Source organism: Bos mutus, chromosome 13 (genome assembly GCF_027580195.1).
Source record: "Bos mutus isolate GX-2022 chromosome 13, NWIPB_WYAK_1.1, whole genome shotgun sequence".
Classification (NCBI taxonomy): Eukaryota; Metazoa; Chordata; class Mammalia; order Artiodactyla; family Bovidae; genus Bos; species Bos mutus.
In genome coordinates this window covers 9,347,521-9,368,027 of record NC_091629.1, presented here as the reverse complement: position 1 = coordinate 9,368,027, position 20,507 = coordinate 9,347,521, and the positions used below count along the sequence as shown (strand labels likewise).

General features: G+C 36.3%; 1 protein-coding gene across 1 annotated transcript in view; it reads right to left on the bottom strand.

The window, feature by feature from the left end:
* MALRD1 (MAM and LDL receptor class A domain containing 1) overlaps window positions 1–20,507 on the bottom strand; it is a 576,646-nt gene that overhangs the window by 348,747 nt on the left and 207,392 nt on the right. The gene's annotated exons all lie outside the window — the stretch shown is intronic.

Below are 20,507 nucleotides of genomic sequence, written 5' to 3'. Positions count from 1 at the left end.
ATACAGTCCATAGAATTCTCCAGACCAAAATACTAGAGTGGGTAGCCTTTCCCTTCGCCAGGAGATCTTCCCAACCCAGGGATTGAACCCAGGTTTCCCACATTGCAGGCAGATTCTTTACCAGCTGAGACACAAGGGAAGCCCAAGAATACTGGAGTGGGTAGCCTATCCCTTCTCCAGAGGATATTCCTGACTGAAGAATCAAACCAGGTCTCCTGCACTGCAGGCAGATTATTTACCAACTGAGCTATCGGGGAAGCCCTATGGATGCAAGAAAAGTTGTTCATTTTTCATTCTGTTCAGACTTTGTTATTAAGACAATAGGTTGCTGGCAATTTCTGAGCTCCTCACATACAGAACCAGATAGTGGAAATTACACTAATACCTTTTTACAATTTTGCTGCTAAATGATAAAGAAGGCTGACACCGAAGAATTGATGCTTTTGAACTGTGGTGCTGCAGAAGACTCTTGAGAGTCCCTTGGACAGGAAGGAAGTCAAATCAGTCAATTCTAAAGGAAATCAACTCTGAATATTCATTGGAAGGACTGATGCTGAAGCTGAAGCTCCAATACTTTGGCCACCTGATGTGAAGAGCTGACTTGTTGGAAAAGACCCTAATGCTGGGAAAAACTGAAGGCAGGAGAAGGAGGAGATGACAGATGATTGGATGGCATCACTGACTCAATGGACATGAGCTTGAGCAAGCTCCAGGACACAGTGAGGGACAGGGAAGCCTGATGTGCTGCTGTCCATGGGGTCACAAGAGTCAGACATGACTGAGCAACTGAACAACAAAACAATAGGTTGTCAGCAATTTCTGAGCTCTTCACATACAGAACCAGATACTGGGAATACATAAACACCTTTTTACAATTCTTCTGGTAAATGATAACACTAACAATGTTAGTAAAGATGTTATAAAACTGAGAATGTATTCAGTTCAGTTTAGCTCAGTCGCTCAGTTGTGCCCAACTCTTTGCAACCCCATGAATCACAGCACGCCAGGCCTCCCTGTCCATCACCAACTCCCGGAGTTCACTCAGACTCACGTCCATCGAGTCAGTGATGCCATCCAGCCATCTCATCCTCTGTCGTCCCCTTCTCCTCCTGCCCCCAATCCCTCCCAGCATCAGAGTCTTTTCCAATGAGTCAACTCTTCGCATGAGGTGGCCAAAGTACTGGAGTTTCAGCTTCAGCATCATTCCCTCCAAAGCAATCCCAGGGCTCATCTCCTTCAGAATGGACTGGTTGGATCTCCTTGCAGTCCAAGGGACTCACAAGAGTCTTCTCCAACACCACAGTTCAAAAGCATCAATTCTTCAGCTCTCAGCCTTCTTCACAGTCCAACTCTCACATCCATACATGACCACAGGAAAAACCATAGCCTTGACTAGACGGACCTTTGTTGGTACAGTAATGTCAACAAAGAGAATGTATTAGTAAGGGCAATATCTTATAAACATACGTTTAGGACACTTTTCACATTATTTAAAGTAAATTCACATGCTGTAGCATAAAACCAATGAATGATTAATTGGACAATAAAAAATGTACTGTTTAGAATTACTTGTCAACAGTAATTCTTTATTTAAGTCCTACTTGAATATTACAAAGTGAAAGCGAAAATCTGTAAGATTGTAATTACATGTAAGCTGATGTTCAAAACTAAAAATACTTGAGAAGAAGGTAAGTTGCAACATGTCAAGGTATATTTATACAAAGATTTTTCTCTTAAAGACAGCACATTTGAACAACTGCTCAATAAATAAAATTTAATAAATTAAAATTTTAATAAATAAAAATTTATAAAATTTAATAAATAAAATTTAGATGATTTTATCAAAATGAGAGTAGGAATGATTCTGCTGCCAAAACTCTCAGGAAAGAGGAGGGCAGGTCGATATCCTGGCAGAAGTCACTGAAATTCCTGGATGAACAATCTATTTTATTACATGGGACTCTTTAAGAACTACCAAGGCATCAAAACTGTGTTTTTTCAGGGAATTCCCTGACAGTCCAGTGGTTAGGGCTCAGCACTTTCATTGCTGGGGCCAGAGTTCAATCATGGTCAGGGAATAAGCTCCCACAAGCCACACAGCACAGTCAAAAAAACACATCTTTAAAAGAAAAAACTTTTTTATTTATGGAGGTATTCTTACTGTTAACACAGGTCAGATAAAAGTTTTAGTTCAGAATACTAAAGTTCTCCCAGGTATTCTCTCAAAGGACTGGGAAGTAAATCTCACTAAAATAATAATGAAACCCAACTCATTATCTTGTTTATAATATGAACTCTTGTCTTGGTTAAGAATATAAATGAAGTAACTAATTCAGTTGCTCTTACATTAGAAAATTTAGCAACCCATGAGGACCAGACTTCCACATGGACCAGCATCTAAAAAGGCTACTTGTATAAGAAATGATGTGCATTGCTAAAAGATTTGTTTTTCTGAAAAAAAAAAAACAAATAAAATGCTGCTGCATGAATCTCTATAATGTAAATCATATTTCTGCTTTTGATATTTACTATAGGTTTGAAGATATGTTTCCTTGGAAAGTTTAATTCTAAAATGTCGGTGGAGAAAACACAAGGAGGCCTAAAAGCTGTTTGAATTTCACATCACTACAGTTAGGAGGAGCAACTTATGCTTTCATTTTTTACTATTTCCCATCAGTGCCAGGTGAGACAAGCAACAAATAGTCTTCTGTGCAGATGCCAATTCCTGGCATTTCATGGAGCAATTAATGCCAGTGCCAGACAGGTGTGCCCTCAGGAGGAAAATGATCACCTTTGTCTACAGCTGTGTCATCCATCAAACCAGTTTTTCCCTTTCAAAATGCTATTATTTTTCCATGGATCAATATCCTTATACATATAAAATATCAGTTTCATTTAAAATGTGCATAGTTTTGAAAGAACATGCCTTGTAAGATCTTACCATCAAATCTCTAAAATTAAAATAGCGTTATATTCATTTGTCCCTTTCATATACATTTTAATTATTTATTTTGAATTGAAGTATAGTTGCCGTACAATATATTACAGGTGTACAATATAGTGATTCAAAAATTTCACAGGTTATACTCCATTTATAGTTATTATAAAATATTAGCTATTTTCCATGTGTTGCATAATATATCCTTGGAGCTTATATTATACCTAGTAGTTTGTACTTCTTAATCCCTCACCCACATACTACCTATATTACCTCTCCCCTCCTGCCTCCTCTCCCCACTGGTAACAACGAGGTTGTTCTCTGTATCTTTGAGTCTGCTTCTTTTTTGTATTATTCACTAATTTGTTGTATTTTTTAGAATTCACATGTAAGTTACATCATGGAGATTTGTCTTTCTCTGACTTATTTCATTTAGCATAATGCCCACCAAGTCCATCCATATTGTTGGAAATGACAAAATCTCATTCTTTTTATGGCTGAGGAGTATTACAATGTATGTATGTGTATACACACACACACACACACACACACACATCTTCTTCACCCATTCATCTGTTGATGGAGACTTAGGTTGCTTCCATATCTTGGCAATTGTAAATAATACTGCTATGAATATTAGGGTGCATGTATTCTTTTGAATTAGTGTTTATTGAGCACATTCTATCAAAAAGCCCATTTAAGAAAATGGGAAACAGCCTGGAAGCAGGGCTCCATTGTATTAATCAGAACATAACATAACATACATGACAGAACATAATCATAACATCAGGGCCTGAGCATTTTCTTTATGCATATTATTACACTTAATTCCCATGTCTCTGTATAATAGTTATTATGCTTATTTTGGTCAAAGAGAAAGCTAGAGTTCAGAGTTAAGTACTTTGCTTAGTATTATCCACTAAGTAGCAGAACTATGAGTTTAAGAATGATATGATACAACCCCTGGACCAATATTCCCCATTATAATGAGGTACACAGTGGCTGGGGGTAGAAGCTAAAAAAAAAAAAAAAAGCCAAAAACAAATAATGCAGGGTAAGAAAATATATGTGTCTATAAGGAAATGCTCTAGGAGATTTCTTCTTTAGGGTAGGGAGCTACATGAAGATGGCAGTCATCCAGTTTGGCTTGATTCTTCTTGAGGTGGCAAGACATCGTTCATCATTTCTTTAACTCTGTTCATCTGAATTATGAATGTCCAACAGATATCAATTTGCTGTGCAAAGGAAGTATGTTCTTCACAGTTGCCAAGAGACAGAATATGATCAATCTTATAAATTATATCTGTCACTGAGAGATTTCAAAATACACTAGCATATTAAAAGCTCCATGAATTCCCACAATATAGAAACTCTCTTTATATAATGAAGTCTATTCCCAACTTATTTAACAGGGCTTCCTGGTGGCAAGGAACCTTTATACTTGCTTATTTAGAACTATGAACAACTTTAGAATACTACACTGCTGATAATGAACACAGCAAGGTTCACAAATCCTAATTAAAAACAAACCAGCTAGAAAAATGGTACAGATGAACCTATTTACAAAGCAGAAATAGAGATACAGATGTAGAGAACAAAAATATGGACACCAAGGAGGGGAAAAGGGGGTTGGATGAGTTGGGATTGACATATATACACTACTATATATAAAATAGGTAACTAATGAGAACCTACTGCATAGCACAGGAAACTCTATTCAATGCTCTATGGTGACCTAAATGAGAAGGAAATCCAACAAAGGGGATATATGTATATATACAGTTGATTTGCTTTGCTGATGACACTACCCTTATGGCAGAAAGCAAAGAACTAAAGAGGAGAGTGAAGAAGTTAGCTTAAAGCTCAACATTCAGAAAACTAAGATCATGGCATCCAGTCCCATCACTTCATGGAAAATAGATGGGGAAACAGTGGAAGAAGTGACAGACTTCATTTTTTTGGACTCCAAAATAACTGCAGATGGTTATTGCAGCCATGAAATTAAAAGACACTTGCTCCTTGGAGGAACTGTGACCAACCTAGACAGCATATTAAAAAGCAGAGACATTATTTGCCAACAAAGGTCCATCTAGTCAAAGATATGGTTTTTCTAGTAGTCATGTATGGATGTCAGAGTCGGACTATAAAGAAAGCTGAGCGCGGAAGAAGTAATGCTTTTGAACTGTGGTGCTGGAGAAGACTCTTGCAAGTCCCTTGGACTGCAAGGAGATCCAACCAGTCCATCCTAAAGGAAATCAGTCCTGGGTGTTCACTGGAAGGACTGATGCTGAAGCTGAAACTCCAATACTTTGGCCACCTGATGCGAAGAACTGACTCACTGGAAAAGACCCTGATGCTGGGAAGGATTGAAGGCAGAAGAAGGGGATGACAGAGGATGAGATGGTTGGATGGCATCACCGACTTGATGGACATGAGTCTGAGTAAACTCTGGGAGTTGGTGATGGACAGGGAAGTCTGGCATGCTGCAGTCCATAGTCACAAAGAGTTGGACAGGACTGAGCAACTGAACCGAACTGATAAAGCAACTATACTGTAACAATTTTTTTTTTCAAAACTAGCAAAAAGCAAACTTAAAGAAGTTAGTTTCCACCAGTTCTGAGTGGGGTACTTTCCTTGAGGAATTGTATTTGTTTCTTAGGGCTTCTGTAACAAAGCACAACAAAGGGGGTGGTTTTAAACAACAGAAATTGACTCTCTCTCAGTTGCTCAGGTTAAAGATCTGAAATCAAGGTGTCAGTGGCACCATGCCCTCCATATTGGCTCTAGGGGCGTATCCTTTCTTATGTCTTCGTAAGTATACAGGTAATTATCGGCAATCTGAGCATGCCTTGTCCTGTCCACACCACTCCACTCACATGGCATCCACCCTGTGTGTTATCGCATCATCTTCCCTCTGGGGGTCTCTGTTCCTATTTCTCTCTTCTTACAGGGACACCAATCACAGGGTTTGAGCCCACCTAATCCAGTATGACTTCATTTTACTTATTTTTTTAATATAAATTTATTTATTTTAATTGGAGGCTAATTACTTCACAATACTGTATTGGTTTTGCCATACATCTACATGAATCCACCACGGGTGTACACGTGTTCCCCATCCTGAACCCCCCTCCCACCTCCCTCCCCAACCATCCCTCTGGGTCATCCCAGTGCACCAGCCCCGAGCATCCTGTATCATGCATCGAACCTGGACTGGCGATTCATTCCACATATGATATTATACATGTTTCAATGCCATTCTCCCAAAACATCCCCCACCCCCTCTCCCACAGAGTCCAAAAGACTGTTCTATACATCTGTGTCTCTTTTGCTGTCTCGCATACAGGGTTGTCATTACCATCTTTCTAAACTCCATATATATGTGTAAGACCAGAAACTATAAAACTCCTAGAGGAGAACATAGGCAAAACACTCTCCGACATAAATCACAGCAGGATCCTCTATGACTCACCTCCCAGAATATTGGAAATAAAAGCAAAAATAAACAAATGGGACCTAATTAAAATTAAAAGCTTCTACACAACAAAGGAAACTATAAGCAAGGTGAAAAGACAGCCTTCAGAATGGGAGAAAATAATAGCAAATGAAGCAACTGACAAACAACTAATCTCAAAAATATACAAGCAACTCCTGCAGCTCAATTCCAGAAAAATAAACGATCCAATCAAAAAATGGGCCAAAGAACTAAACAGACATTTCTCCAAAGAAGACATACAGATGGCTAACAAACACATGAAAAGATGCTCAACATCACTCATTATCAGAGAAATGCAAATCAAAACCACAATGAGGTACCATTTCACACCAGTCAGAATGGCTGCGATCCAAAAGTCTACAAACAATAAATGCTGGAGAGAGTGTGGAGAAAAGGGAACCCTCTTACACTGTTGGTGGGAATGCAAACTAGTACAGCCACTATGGAGAAGAGTGTGGAGATTCCTTAAAAAACTGGAAATAAAACTGCCATATGACCCACCAATCCCACTGCTGGGCATACACACCGAGGAAACCAGAACTGAAAGAGACACGTGTACCCCAAAGTTCATCGCAGCACTGTTTATAGTAGCCAGGGCATGGCAGCAACCTAGATGTCCATCAGCAGGTGAATGGATAAGAAAGCTGTGGTACGTATACACAATGGAGTATTACTCAGCCATTAAAAAGAATACATTTGAATCAGTTCTAATGAGGTGGATGAAACTGGAGCCTATTATACAGAGTGAAGTCAGCCAGAAAGAAAAACACCAATACAGTATGACTTCATTTTAATTCACTACATCTGCACAGACTCTGTTTCAACATTCACAGGTTCTAGTTGGAATTTAAAGGGAAACACTATACAACTTAATACTGAAATGTTTACAGGTTTTAAAGCATATCACCATATCACTGGAAAATAATCACAAATTGCTAAGACAGAAGATCTTAAAAGTTCTCCTCACACACACATACAAAATGAGTAACTATGTATGGGATTGGATATTAACCAGCCTTAATCTGGTGATCATTTTGCAATATATACTTTTGGTCACCTGAAAAATATTATATGCTAATTATAAAGTCAATACAAAGAAAATATAATTTGACATTTCTGTATTTCAATTTATGTCCTACCATATTAAGCAGAATCACAAAGAGTACAAAAAATAATATCATCAGTAATGGATATTCTTGACATGATCATGATTTTACTGGGAATATTTCCATTGTTTCCTTCTTTAATTTGATAGACCATTTTTAACTTGTTAAAGTAACACCATTCTGTATATATTATAAGAAATGGTTGTTAAATTTCAGAGAATATTTTCAGCACCTATCAGTTTACTGTGACAGTTTTTAGTGACTTGGTTACATTCACAGTCTGTTACATTAAAACATTTTTAAAATGTAAGATTCTCATCTCAAAGTATATGATTGTTACATTACTGAATTTCGTTTGCTGGTGTTTTAAGTTTTGCACATTTATATTCACAAAGAGGTTTAACTTTCATTTTCTTTTCTAATTTCTGGAGTCTTCATTATCAGTAATATATTAGCTTCATAAAATAAATTCTATCATTTCATATGGTTGGAATAGTTTCTTTGGGCATTATCAATTCATTAAAAACTGATAGAACTCAGCAGTAACTATCCCAGGAGACAAAATTGGAGGACGTTTGTTGATAACTTTATTTGATAGTTAATGGTCTATTCAGGTTTTCTGCTTCATTAGTTTGATTTTGGTCATTTTTCTGTGAAAAAACTAACCATTTCATTGACATTTTCAAACTAGCACAGTTATTAGTTTCCATATACTTATTAATTTTCCTTAAGCAAACCTACATTTGTATGTGTTTTTCCTTTTTTAAAATTAAAAAATTGCTGTTTTGTCTACTTTTAAAAATTACATATTCTTGAGTTTATCACTTGAATTGGTTTTGTTTCCAAGTTAGTATTTCTTTCTCTTGATTGTCTTAATATGATGTTATTCTTTGCAATATTTTATTTTGAAATAATTTCAAGCTTATAGAAAAGTTATAAGAATTGTATAAGTATTTTCTGTCTACTCTTTAACTTAACTCTTATATATCTGCATTACCCCATTTGTTCTATCTATACATGCATGCTGCTGCTGCTGCTGCTGCTAAGTCGCTTTAGTCGTGTCTGACTCTGTGCGACCCCATAGACGGCAGTCCACCAGGCTCCCCCGTCCCTGGGATTCTCCAGGCAAGAACACTTGAGTGGGTTGCCATTTCCTTCTCCAATGCATGAAACTGAAAAGTGAAAGTGAAGTCGCTCAGTCGTGTCTGACTTGTAGCGACCCCATGAACTGCCTACCAGGCTTCTCCATCCATGGGATTTTCCAGGCAAGAGTACTGGAGTGGGTTGCCATTGTCTTCTCCGATACATGCATATGCATATCTATATAAGAATTTTCAAAAAAATTTGAAAGTAACTTAGAGATATAGCATCACTTTATCAATATTTTCATGTGTCTTTCTTGTAAACAAAGATGTTTTCTTACATAACCACAGAAAAATCACAAAACCAGAAAATGTGACATTAATACTAATATCTAATACACAGTTCATATTTCAATTTGTCAATTATTCTGCCTAAGTCCTTTATAGTTATCTTTCTCCTTGGTTCAAAATCTAATCCAAGTTAGATCACACATTGTATTAGTTGTGTGAATTTTATTTTCTTATCTATGAGTTTTTCATCCTTTCTCTTTCTTTGCCTGGATATGTTCCATGAGGCCAGGCCAGTTATTTTAGCAAGTACTTGAATTTGGGTTTGTCTGAGGAATCCTGGTGATTAGATTCAGATTATGCATTTTAGCAGAAATACATATGAAGTTTCATTCAGCCATGAAATTAAAAGATGCCTGCTCATTGGAAGGAAAGCTATGACAAATCTAGACAGCATATTAAAAATCAAATACACCACTTTGCTGACAAAGGTCTGAATAGTCAAAGCTATGGTTTTCCCAGTAGTCATGTATGGATGTGAGAGTTGGACCATAAAAAAGGCTGAGCACTGAAGAACTGATGCTTTCATGTTGTGGTGTTGGAGAAGACTCTTGAGAGGCCCTTGGGCTGCAAGGAGATCAAACCAGTCAATCCTACAGGAAATCAATACTGAATATTCATTGGAAGGACTGATGCTTAAGCACCAATACTTTGGCCATGTGATGTGAAGAGCCGACTCATTGGAAAAGCCCCTGATGCTGGGAAAGATTGAAGGCAAAGGGTGTAGGGGATGGCAGAGGATGAGATGGTCAGATAGCATCACCTACTCAATGCACATGAATGTAGCAAACTTGGGAAATAGTGGAGAACAGAGAAGCCTTGTGTGCTACATTCCATGGGGTGGCAAAGAATCAGATACTAAGCGACTGAACAACAAGTGTGAAGGATACATAATCTATTAATCTATATGATCAATACATACAATATTAACTGTATAAATTAACTGAACTTTATATACCATCAATGAATAGGTAAAAATAAAACTTTAAAATATAATTTTATTTGCAATCCTTTAAAAGTGAAACACTTAGGTACAAATCTTATAAAATATTTTTAGGACTTACAAGCTAAAAACCACAAAACATGGGTGAAAGAAATCTAAGTCTTAATAACGGAGAGACAAACAGCTCATGGATTGGAACACTCATCCTATTAAAAGTCTTATTTCTCCAAACTGATATATGTGTTTAATAAAATTCTTTCAAAATTATTTCACTTTTGATAGCTATATAGATGATTTTTTAAAAAATGCAAAAGCCAGGGCAAAGAAACTGGAATAACTGACGCTATTTAGTTGAAAAAGAAAAATAACATAGAAGGACTTGCTCCACCTAATTTCAGGATTTATGATAAAGTTTTAGTTCCTAAGACCATGTGGCATTGATGAAGGAGCAGACATATGGATCAATGGAGCAGAATACAGAACCCAAAAATAGCTTCACACAAGTACAACCAACTAATATTTGACAAATATGCAAATGCAGTTACAGGCAGGGAGGTCAGTTTTGTTAATGGTGATGAAACAACTGGATAACTATTTACAAAAAATTAAAAATGTGCCCTAAACCTCCCATCTTCTATAAAAACTAACAAAATGGAGCATACATTTAAATGTACAATATAATACTATACTTTTAAAAGAAAAAAAAGAAAATCTGGAATCTAAAACTCAGTGAATTATTTTTACCATATCAAAAGCATGATCCCAAAAGGGAAAGATCAATAAATTGGACTTCATCAAAACAAAATTCCTTACTCTTTAGTGCCACACTGTGTAATGTGCCACTCATATCAGCCAAAGGACTTATATCTGTAACATATGAAGAACTCTGAAAACTCAGCAGTTTGAAAAACATCTGCTTAGAAAATGGGCGAAAAAGACATGAAGAAACACTTCACCAAAGACAACAGAAAGATGACAGAGAAACATGTGAGAAGATGTTTAACACTACAAGCTACTAGGGAAAATGCAAATATCCTGATGAGATAACCCATACCAATAGGAAGAGCAAAAAATAAAAGTAAAATAGTTACAATACCAAATGCTCACAACAATGTAGACCGACCGGATCTCTCCCACATTGCTGGTGGTTACGTAAAACGGCACAGCTGCTCCGGAAAACGGTACCGTGTGGGACTATGTACATTCCACACAGTGGAACGTGAGGCAGCAATAAAAAGGAACACACAAACACAAGCAACCTGGATGGCTCTCAAGGGGATTCTGCTGAATGAAATAAAAAAACAGTCTCCAAAGGTCACATGGTATATTTACACATTTACATAACTTTCTCAAAATGACAAACTATGCGGCAGAGAACAAAGCAGTGGTTGCCCAGGATCGGAATGGAAGAAGTATATACAACTGTAAAGGAGGAGCTCAGGGGAGAATTTTGTGGAGATGGAAAAATTTAATTGCATGGATGATTACAGGAATTTCCACAAATAATAAAAAGCCAGAGAACTATACTTACCTATTAAACCAATGTCAGTTTCCTAGTCTTGATGCTATATGTTACATAAACTCTAACCACTGAGGGAAACTGCATGAAGGCTAACAGAATTTCTCTGTAATACCTACGTAACTTTTCCTATTAATTCATTAGTATTTCAAAGTTTAAATTTCAAAAAGTTAATGACATGTGTCAATCATTATTGAGCTGTATCAATAAGAAATTGTGATACAATATCCTTTCTATTGCCTTATTTTGTTAAAATAATGGTAATAAATTCTACAAATACTTTTCAAACTGTTTCACAGACACAAAACAATTGTTCTACAAAGAACATATTTGGTTTCCATACTAAAAAAATTGGAGGCATAAGATATTTGGAAAAATTCTATTTATAGTATCAGCTTTTTGAAAATTCACACTGCAGGATCCAGAGAAACCCCTCACATAGAAGTTTGTCTTCTCTGAAATGCAGCACTTGGATGCAATCTCGAAAACGACAGAATGATCTCTGTTCGTTTCCAGGGCAAACCATTCAACATCACAGTAATCCAAATCTATGCCCCAACCAGTAACACTGAAGAAGCTGATGTAGAATGGTTCTATGAAGACCTACAAGACCTTTTAGAACTAACACCCAAAAAAGATGTCCTTTTCATTATAGGGGACTGGAATGCAAGAGTAGGAAGTCAAGAAACACCTGGGGTAACAGGCAAATTTGGACTTGGAATACAGAATGAAACAGGGCAAAGGCTAACAGAGTTTTGCCAAGAGAATGCATTGGTTATAGCAAACACCCTCTTTCAACAACACAAGAGAAGACTCTACACATGGACATCACCAGATGGTCAACACTGAAATCTGATTGATTATATTCTTTGCAGCCAAAGATGGAGAAGCTCTATACAGTCAGCAAAAACAAGACCAGGAGCTGACTGTGGCTCAGACATAAACTCCTTTTTGCCAAATTCAGACTTAAATTGAAGAAAGTAGGGAAAACCACTAGACCATTCAGGTATGACCTAAATCAAATCCCTTATGATTATACAGTAAAAGTGAGAAATAGATTTAAGGGACTAGATCTGATAGATAGAGTGCCTAATGAACTATGGACGGAGGTTCGTGACATTGTACAGGAGACAGGGATCAAGACCATCCCCATGGAAAAGAAATGCAAAAAAGCAAAATGGCTGTCTGGGGAGGCCTTACAAATAGCTGTGAAAAGAAGAGAAGTGAAAAGCAAAGGAGAAAAGGAAAGATATAAGCATCTGAATGCAGAGTTCCAAAGAATAACAAGGAGAGATAAGAAAGCCTTCCTCAGCAATCAATGCAAAGAAATAGAGGAAAACAGAATGGGAAAGACTAGAGATCTCTTCAAGAAAATTAGAGATACCAAGGGAACATTTCATGCAAAGTTGGGCTTGACAAAGGACAGAAATGGTATGGACCTAACAGAAGCAGAAGATATTAAGAAGAGGTGGCAAGAATACACAGAAGAACTGTACAAAAAAGATCTTCATGATCCAGATAATCACGATGGTGTGATCACTCACCTAGAGGCAGACATCCTGGAATGTGAAGTCAAGTGGGCCTTAGAAAGCATCACTATGAACAAAGCTAGTGGAGGTGATAGAATTCCAGTTGAACTATTTCTAATCCTGAAAGATGATGCTGTGAAAGTGCTGCACTCAATATGCCAGCAAATCTGGAAAACTCAGCAGTGGCCATAGGACTGGAAAAGGTCAGTTTTCATTCCAATCCCAAAGAAAGGCAATGCCAAAGAATGCTCAAACTATCACACAATTGCACTCATTTCACATGCTAGTAAAGCAATGCTCAAAATTCTCCAAGCCAGGCTTCAGCAATACATGATCCGTGAACTTCCAGATGTTCAAGCTGGTTTTAGAAAAGGCAGAGGAACCAGAGATCAAATTGCTAACATCTGCTGGATCATCGAAAAAGCAAGAGAATTCCAGAAAACCATCTATTTCTGCTTTATTGACTATGCCAAAGCCTTTGACTGTGTGGATCACAATCAACTGTGGAAAATTCTGAAAGAGATGGGAATACCAGACCACCTGACCTGCCTCTTGAGAAACCTATATGCAGGTCAGGAAGTAACAGTTAGAACTGGACATGGAACAACAGACTGGTTCCAAATAGGAAAAAGAGTACGTCAAGGCTGTATATTGTCACCCTGCTTATTTAACTTATATGCAGAGTACATCATGAGAAACGCTGGGCTGGAAGAAGCACAAGCTGGAATCAAGATTGCTGGGAGAAATATCAATCACCTCAGATATGCAGATGACACCACCCTTATGGCAGAAAGTGAAGAGGAACTAAAAAGCCTCTTGATGAAAGTGAAAGTGGAGAGGGAAAAAGTTGGCTTAAAGCTCAACATTCAGAAAACGAAGATCATGGCATCTGGTCCCATTACTTCATGAGAAATAGATGGGGAAACAGTGGAAACAGTGTCAGACTTTATTTTTCTGGGCTCCAAAATCACTGCAGATGGTGATTGCAGCCATGAAATTAAAAGACGTTTACTCCTTGGAAGGAACGTTATGACCAACCTAGATCACATATTGAAAAGCAGAGACATTACTTTGCCAACAAAGGTCTGTCTAGTCAAGGCTATGGTTTTTCCAGTGGTCATGTCTGGATGTGAGAGTTGGACTGTGAAGAAAGCTGATCGCCGAAGAATTGATGCTTTTGAGCTGTGGTGTTGGAGAAGACTCTTGAGAGTCCCTTGGACTGCAAGGAGATCCAACCAGTCCATTCTAAAGAATATCAGTCCTGGGTATTCTTTGGAAGGAATGATGCTAAAGCTGAAACTCCAGTACTTTGGCCACTTCATGCGAAGAGTTGACTTATTGGAAAAGACTCTGATGGTGGGAGGGATTGGGAGCAGAAGGAGAAGGGGACGACAGAGGATGAGATGGCTGGATGGCATCACCAACTCAATGGACATGAGTTTGGGTGAACTCTGGGAGTTGGTGATGGACTGGGAGCCCTGGTGTGCTGCAGTTTATGGGGTCGCAAAGAGTCGGACATGACTGAGCGACTGAATTGATGACTACCTGATTTCATAATTTGGAAAATATTATTCTAATGCATGTCACTTACAAAACTGTTGGTGTGAGTGGGGATCAGTGTCAGTAATTTTGGAAAGACAATGAAAGCTTCCTGAGCTCCAGTCACTTGACTACAGCCTGCAAATAATGAACTCCTGAAGCTTAAGATAGCTGATCCTTCACAGAAGGTCTGGTTTATTAGCATTATGATACCAGACCTACTTTCTAACATAATCTCCCAAAGAAAGCAAAAGCTATTCATCGTGCATGATGAATAAAGTCTCTGAAAATATACCAGTTGTTTTCAAGGTGATGTAAAGTTTATGAAAGTTCATGTTGGGAGTATATATTTATATTTATTATATATAAATATATAATTTATATATTATATATTTATATATTCTCTCCCACTTTTATCCATTCAAAAATGCTTTGTACTTACTCTAATGCCCATTCACACTGTGAATGTTTAGGTAACTATTTCTCTAGCTAGACAAGAAGCTCAACAATTCTTCATGTAGCATCTTATTTTTCTTTGTTTTCACTCCAGGTCACTTATATTAATGTTAGAGATGCCCAGTGTTTACCAAATAAATAAATTAAAAGGAAATGCCCAGTATGCAAGGCTAGGTCAGTGGTTTTCAGTGCCCATGACGGTGGACACTGCTGCACTCTCATAAAGGCAGTCTACGCCTTTAAATTCACTTTGGGCGCAACTGAGCACAAATTCTGAAATGCTCAAAAGTTTTAGGTGAAGCACTGGATATTGATGGACACGTAACATTCATAATATAACCTTGTGTGTATGTGTGAATCATTCAGTCATGACTGACTCTCTGTGACCCCATGGACTGTAGCTCACCAGGCATCTCTGTCCATGGAATTCTCCAGGCAAGAATACTGGAATGTGTCGCTATTCCTTTCTCCAGGGCTTCTTCCCAACCCAGGGTTTGAACCCAGGTCTCCTACATTGCAGGCAGATTCTTTATCATCTAGCCACCAAGGAAGCCCTAATATAACCTTACAGTGAGTAAAACATTAGATATATATATATAGATATAGATATATAGATATAGATATAGATATCATAGCATCAAACAGTAGCCCCTTCTCCCTCCAACATTCATCAGTTTACTTAAAAAGAGAAAGAATTCTGCTATAACAAATGAGAAAGGACATTCAGGACATAAATGAGTCAACTCAAATGAAGGATAACCCTTTAGGGGAATTACAGTTATACATTCACAGAAACCAAAGGAAATTGTTAGTGATGTGGCAATGATACAGAAAGGGCTGTGTTTTGGTTATTGCTGGCTTTTAAAATATTCTTTAATTAAAAAGAAATCATTCAAATACAACAAATATCACTCGGCTCAAACCCACTGTTTTTTCATTCTTTATTTAAATGTCAGTTTCTCAGTGAGAACTTCTCTGATGGCCCTGTTTAAAACTGTAACCATCACTACAAGCATTTTCTTTCTCCTTTTTCCCCATTTTACTTTTTTGCCAGAGCACTTATCCTTATTTTACTGTGTTATTTTACTTACTCTGTTTGTCTGTGACCACCTACACTACCACCATCCATAATGGAAGCTTCATGAGAGCAGGAAGTTTGTCTGTACTGTTCATAGCATTAATCCAAATAGCTAGAAGAAACCCTCACACATGATAGATACTCGATAAATATTTCTGAATAAATACACAAATGTTTATTCTTTAAAATTTCTTCAAATCATCAATAAATTATATCAGGCAATTAAATATATGTACAGCCATTAAATCTTGACTAGAGTATGAATGAATCAATTAAATTCATTAAAATATACAGAATCACTTTCAATATTTAAAACATTAATTATTGCCCATATACAAATCCTGATATATCTGTGCTGCTAAGTCGCTTCAGTCGTGTCTGACTCTGTGCGACCCCATAGATGGCAGCCCACCAGGCTCCCCCACCCCTGGGATTCTCCAGGCAAGAACACTGGAGTGGGTTGCCATTTCCTTCTCCAATGCGTGAAAGTGAAAAGTGAAAGGGAAGTCGCTCAGTCGTGTCCGACTCTTCACGACCCCATCCACTGCAGCCCACCAGGCTCCTCCGTCCATGGGATTTTCCAGGCAAGAGTACTGGAGTGGGTTGCCATTGATATATTTGTATATGTCAATAAAAAATAAAATCATAGCTCTCTCCTCACCAGAAAACTTTTTCAAATGTTTGTCTGTTTAAATGAGTCTTTCTTGAATTTTAGTGTGTATATATACATACATATTTGTTAAAATGCAGTTTATAATCTATAAGTCTGTGGTGGAGCCTGAATTCTAATAAAAATGCTATTTGTGCACCAAAATTTGAGTAACTGAGTTTAGGAAATTTTTCAACAGTGTTAAATATTTTATATATATATATATATATATATATACTGCACATAAATGTAATATTAAAAGTATTTTTAAAAACATTGCATCCAATAATAAAAAATGTGTTTAAAAATATTGGTAATGAATTTAGTAAGGCTACTATTAACTAACTGAGTATAAGAGTTTGATTTACTGTTTATCACCAAGTGTCTAACAGTTGGTATTCTTTCACCAAGAGGGAACCCTAATGTAACTATGGACTGTGGTGATAATGACAACTCCAGTGTAACAAATCAACCCTCTGGTAGGCAACATGTTAGTCAAAGGGAGGCTGTGCATGTATGGGAGTTAGTTTTGCTGTGAACATACAAGTCCCTTAAAAATAAATTCTATTGAAAATTTTAAAAGACAGCCTACAGAATGAGAAAAAATATTTGCAAATCATATATTCAATAATGGCTTAATATCCAGAATATATAGATAACTCCTACACTCAACAATGAAAAAGTACACAATCCTATGAAGAAAAGCACAAAGGACTTCAATAGACATTTATCCAAAGAAGACATGCAAATAGCCATTAAACACAAGAAAAGATGATTAAGACTGTTAGTAATTAGGGAAGGACAAATCAAAACCACAATGAGTCTGCTTCATACACTTAAGGATGGCGATAACTTTTAAAAAGGGGGAAGGGGAATAAGTATCAGTTAAGTCCCAGATCACCTTTGGGTCATAAGATAAACACTAGGGCTGTAACACCAACATGATGACTATAGCTAGCACTGTTGTATGGTATATTTGAAAAAAAGAGATTAGATCCTCAGAGTTCTCATTACAAGGAAAAAAGGTTTTCTTCCCCTTTTTATTTTCTGTACCTATACTAAGCTCCCTAATATTGCAATTTTCTCTCCATTTTTTATCTCCTTTAATTTACCCTATAGTTTCTCACACAAAGTATATCGTTTTCCACCTTCTGCCACACTCTGTAATATACAGACACACACGTTCTGTGTGACTTTTGTCTTCTCTACTTCTCTTGCTCATTCTTGATGGAGTCTTGGAAATGTTATCAGTCTTTCTAAATTCTCTCTATCTGACATTTGTGTTCTATTCCATTAATTTGCATTGCAAGCTAATTTCTAATGTAAGAATTTAAGTACATAAAATTTTCACTAAGGACTTTCTTATCTAAATACGACAGGTTTTTTATTACATTATTGTTGTTATTTATTTAAAACATATTCTAGCTTTTACTGTATTTTTTGGGGGAGCCATGGGTTATTAAACATGTCTTTCTTCTAAGTAACAAGGATTTTTCTTGTTTTTGCCTTAGAACTGAATTCCAGACTAATTAAAGGATCAATCCATGTCACTTTAATCCACTTAAAATTACTGATATTTAGTGTTTAATAATTTTGTATGTACTTGAAATAGATGTCTGCAGTTGAGAAATACAGATTATTAATACAAGTGCCCATTAAGTTCAGATTATTAAATAATTATGCTGGTCAAATATCCTGTATCTTTGCTAATCACAGTTCAGAATTAAATTATTTTGAGTTTCCCTGAGATACTCTTAGTTGCGTACCAACAATAAATATGCTAATTGGAATATATAGGAAAACAAAAACATGACAGTTTTCTAAGGAGCCTCTACACCAATGGGAAAAAAATGTTTAAGATTTCAGATTTCTCAGATACACAAATCACTTTCTTTTTGACTATTTCCTGTATTTTCTAATATTTTATATCATAAAATAAAAAGTTATATTTCAACTTTCAGCCAAATTTTGCTTTCTGAGCCTATACTGCTCTACAGAAAATTAAAGCCACAGATACTTTGATGTATAAAGGATTATTTTATTTTCCTCTGTCAGAAATAGTCTATGTCTTTAAAAAATAGCTCATTTTTTTTCTATATATAGGTGGTATATTTATACCAAATGATATTATAGAAGTTTTATTAGAGTTGTGATACTTGTTCAGCCTTTACTTAGCATCTCAAAAAGTAAATAAATAAAATGAAAGAAACAAAAGAAGCACATACAAGTTCCAAAGATCATGAAACTTAAGGCTAAATTCTTGGTTGGTTGTCAGCCAAACTTCTGAAATCAGTTGCTATGGTGATTTTTTTTAAAGCTTTTCTCCCTATTCCTCTGGGACTAATTAAAGCATCAAAGTTTATAGTATATGGAGGGTTAGCACTCATTATTCATATAGCAGGTTCTAGCCACTTATAATTAAAACATTTAAAACCATCAATATAGGAATGCAATTGAAGTTTTTAAATACATAATAAAATAAGCAGTGCTATATAAAAATAAATCAAGTTCATATAATAAGATCCAATATTGAAATGTGGGATTTTTTTTTAAGGTTTGCTGTAACTTGGTTATTTTTTCTAAGGAGCTAAAAAATATTCTTCTTATGTAATATCAGGAACTAATTCACCTTTCTACTCCAGTATTACTGATATCATGGCCCATTCAAATCATAGAGAGACTGGGAAATTGGCTCACCAAAAAGCACCTTCTGATACAACTTTTCCTCCAAAGGCTTATAATGATTTTTGTCTTTAGTTTTCCATACAAAAGAGCTACCAAGACAACAAATTTCAATGCATTTCTCTGACCCTCTCAGTATATCAGTATCCCCTTCCAAACACAGATAGAAGATACTTAGAAATATTTATAACATTATTATCTAAACACAAAGAGTAAAATTCAGCCAGAAATAAAATGTTACTGTAAACACTGAAAAAATGCATTAAATCATATCTTGGGAAAGATATAAATTGGCAACATTGCAAATAAAATTCAAGAGCATAATATCTGTTCTATTTGACTGATAACCTAACAAATTTGTGAGATACTCATATGAAAATGACAATGAAGAAAACGGAAAAGCATTCGATGCAGAAAATGACTAAATATGCAGCAAAAATATTCATAAGATACAGATAAATATTAGTTAAGAATGTAAGATTAGCCACACAGTTTTGCTTGGTTTCTATATTAGTAACAACGGATATTATAAGACATAATCCACAATTGAAGCAACAGTTATTGGATAGAAACAAGATTTCTACATCTATAAGATCTTTGGTTTTCCTAAGATGCAGCTGTACATAGAGGTGGTATGGTATTATAGCTTTGGCAAAGCAGTGAATCATAAACCAAAGTATCTGGAAACTTGGATCAACTCTGCCAGTGCCAATTTTATGAAATTTGACCTAATCTCAGCCATTCTTGTCAGCAGCTTTATCCATGGAAATCACTAATAATTAATATCTTTCCCCCCCCACCCCACGGGTTTCTGTGACGATCAATTGGAGATTAATAGATAAAAGGGCTTTAAATGTTGAAAGTTGTATATAAACATGAGCTCTTATTATACTGAAGTTGTTCTTGTGATTCCAGATTTGGTTTCAAGAGGCAAAAAATAAAAAAGATCAAACTGAAACACACTAGCCCTGAAATTATTACTAGTAATAGTGGAATAATTTGTCTTAGTGGAATAATTAACCTTCATTTTGACAATTTCACGGACTTCCCTGGATGAGCACATATGGCCCATTTAACTAAGGATGGTTTAATAGGTGCTGTTTATTACAAGTTATAACAATACTACACAGCTTATAACAATA